Source organism: Danio aesculapii, chromosome 4, assembly GCF_903798145.1.
Source record: "Danio aesculapii chromosome 4, fDanAes4.1, whole genome shotgun sequence".
Taxonomy (NCBI): domain Eukaryota; kingdom Metazoa; phylum Chordata; class Actinopteri; order Cypriniformes; family Danionidae; genus Danio; species Danio aesculapii.
The window spans coordinates 48,988,665-48,992,192 of NC_079438.1; the positions used below are offsets into that span (position 1 = coordinate 48,988,665).

The window sequence follows — 3,528 nt, forward strand, 5'->3', positions numbered from 1 at the left end:
TGGTGCTGGTAGGGAATCCTGTTTCTATGTCATAGCTGGCACACCCGAACACAGCGAGGGGAAGATTAGACCAGGCTACAGTGAACACAGGTGAGTGTGTGTGTGTGTGAATTCCACAGATAAAATTACTTTTTGCTCCACAACAAAATATAAAACTAGAGAAATCATCACCCATGCAGAAATGCCATAGTTGTGTCCAATTTAAGATTTAAAAAAAAATCTTAAACATTTAATTGGTGAACTGAACAGATCTGATTCTGACATCTGTTTTCAAGTCAACAGCTCACTGATTCAAAAAGGGTCTTTGGATAATTATAAAGTTCTTCACAATAAGAAAAAATATGTGTCTTGAGTTTACTTTTGATTTATTCACTTAAAGAACTCTATGACGTGTGTCATCCAACAGCGCTGTGGTCTACTTGCACGGACGATGGGCACGACTACTTAAAAACCTCCCAAGTGCTTCCTTATTGCACAATGTCCAGCTCAGCCCCGGCAGATTTCCTTTCCCCACTTCTATTGCACATCCAGATGGACCTTTATGTAGGACACTTCAGAGTTTAAACCGAATCAAAGTCTCTGGTGGCCCCTTTAATGCTGGCTAATATCACTACTCTGCATGACCGTTATGGGTTTTACACTAGCCAAAAAGTGTGGTCAAGTGAAGAAATCTCTTTAATATCTCATATGGCAAATGAGATTAGGACTAAATCACTGAGAACTGGGTGAAAACTTTTATTTCTGAAAGAAAGAATAATTGAGAAATTGAGTTTTCTGAACTTCTGGTAGAGTTTTTAGGCTATTAGATTGGAATATTAGTGGACATTCATCAATTAAACTAAGTGTGTGATGCTTAATACATCTTTTGTAGAATTAAAGTGATAGATCACCCAAAAATGAATACTTTTTAATAATGAATTCACTAGTTCAAAACATATTTAAGTTTCTTCTGTTGATCACAGAAAAAAAAGATTATTTTAAAAATTGTTAATAGTAATTGGTTAATAGTAATTGGTTAATAGTACTTATTTGCTTGAATAGTATTTTTTTCCCTATCATTAAAGTCAGCGGGTACTGTAAACCAGCATTTTCTGCATCTTTTGTTTTCAACACAAGAAAGAAACTCATAAAGGTTTAAAACCACATGGGTTTGAGCAGATAGTGAGGTCATTTTAATTTTTGTGTGAATTATCCCTTTAAGAGATTCAGTTTATTGTTAATGACCACAGAAATTTACTTTTGTTTTAATCAGCAAGTTGAAGACAAGTGAGATGCTGTGATCCGTGCCTGCTTTCCTACCAGGGAGAATCATCTCAGGAGCTCACTGAAGACTACCAGGTACATTAAAAATGTCTAAATTACTTTTCACTTTAGATATGTAAAGGTTCTTTAAGTGTTAAAGACATGTTAGTGTTTTTATCCCCCAAAACTGTAAGTTTTGGCTAACTTTTAAAAAACTTTAATCACTTTATGCAGCAGAGCACAGGTCTTAACATTAATACAGTGCATTATTAAGCAAGAGATAACATTGATGGCATTGCAAACAACAGTACAGTATTTTAATCACTTTTCTCTTATTTGTGTATTTGACAGGATGTCAAGAGAACTGCTTAAAGATGGCTTCACCAATCACAGCAAAGATCATTGTGCTCTGCAGTACTACAGATGAGGAAGATGCCAACATAGATGACCCCATCATTCTGTCTGAAAGGACTTTTTAAAGTTGTTTATTGAGAAGTTTATTTCAAATTAAAGTACTCAATGAAAATGTCTGTCAGTGTTTTTAATTAAGAAACAATTGCAATGCATAACCATATTTTATTTAACATTTTGAAGTACTCAGGATAACTAAAAAATGTAACTAGGAATATTAAATAAAATATAAACCTAAAAATAGTAATATATTTAAATGACTAAATTACTATTTAAAAGTAAATTTAACAAACAAAAAGTCAATAAAATTTACTTAATATTCCCCTAGTAAACTTAATATTCTAATTAAATGTACTATTAATTTTGGTTAATCTTTTACTTGGCAAAGCTTTGAAGATTTACTAGCCTTTTCTGAGTGAAAAACATTTCCAAGCTTTCAAGTAAACCCTACTCCTCATTTTTTTACAGTGATTATTTACTAATCCAGTTGAAAGACTTACCAAGATATAGTTTGGTATGTACCTTATTTAGCATTTGGGTTTACTTGTGTTTTTTTCTAAATATTATTTACTGTTTTGTCTAGCAATATCAGGCAACACTAACAAGTCAATGCTGTGATATCTGACGCAATGCATAATGTACAACTCGGATATATCATTAACATTGTTCTGTTCAACTCTGTACACATACAACTGTATAACATTTTTCAGGAGTTAATTTCTTTGTTGAATGGGGTTGTCACTTCCCTAAATTACTGCTGGCATTGAAGATGGAATCAAGCTCAGAGTGGGTCGACAACAACCAGAGGGTGACAGTGAAATTAGCTGCAGCAAGTGTGTTAATTTTTAGAAGGATTATTTTTTCCAGCTGATGAATGATTAAAAAAAAACACTGACAGACAATCAGAATCCACTCAGCTTTAAAGAGCCTGAATATTTAAAGCTGCAGATGACAAAACCGTTTAAAAACACATAATCTCCATGTTTTGGTGTGCACTGTAAAAATGTGTGTTGTGAACGGCATTATGGGAATTGCATCTCTGCTCTGTCGACTTTTGATGATGAAAATTCAACTCAACAGTTTAACAAAGTGACTTTAATTTACATTTTAGTAGTTTGAAATAATATAATGTATAAGAGAAATATGTCTGTAAAACAGCAGAAAATGTAAAGGCAGTTTATAACAAGGTTTTTATATTGAAATATACAACACAAACCCAGTCAATACAGCACTTTAGACCATTAAAAATGTAATAAAACTCACATTTCTGAACTTTTCAAGGTTAAAGGTTGTTGGAAGAAAGATTAAGGTCCCATAATGCAATTCAAGAGCATAAATAAATGGGGAAAATACATGAATCACAAAAAATAAAAACATGAATGACAAAATACGGAAAACTGCTAATTTACGGATATTTTTAACAGTATATTTATCATTCTTGGTGTGAATGGGCCTTTACTGTATCTCAATTCACTACTTTCTCTTTTTATTTCTCCTTAGGTATTGCAGGAGAACTAATAACCCATTCTCCTGAGCAATGAAAGAGCAATACAATTTTCCCCTAGGTTGATTCACGACTTCGGATAGAGAAATGTTCAGAACTACAAAGAGGGCACACAAACGTTTTGGACAGTAACGTAATACTTGCTGGTGTCGAAACCAGGGTCATTGTTTGTGCTTAAAGTGCCACAGAGTGATACACACACTGAAGTGCATCTTGTGTGTGTGTGGCTTGTGTTTGGCAGAGAGGGTAATTGCATTGACAACAGCCAAGCTCTGTCTGGCCCTTATCTCGCACTGTCTGCATAACGTGTGGAGAGTGTCACTCTCCATCATCATACTCAAGCTCTTACACACATACACACCAATCCATGC

General features: G+C 33.9%; 1 long non-coding RNA gene across 1 annotated transcript; it reads left to right on the forward strand.

Moving 5' to 3' along the window:
- Window positions 1-1,732, forward strand: LOC130222627 (uncharacterized). Its single transcript, XR_008836525.1, has 3 exons — window positions 1-90; window positions 1,253-1,338; window positions 1,594-1,732. It is a non-coding gene; the product is annotated as an uncharacterized LOC130222627 (long non-coding RNA).
- The last annotated feature ends 1,796 nt before the right edge of the window (window positions 1,733-3,528 follow it).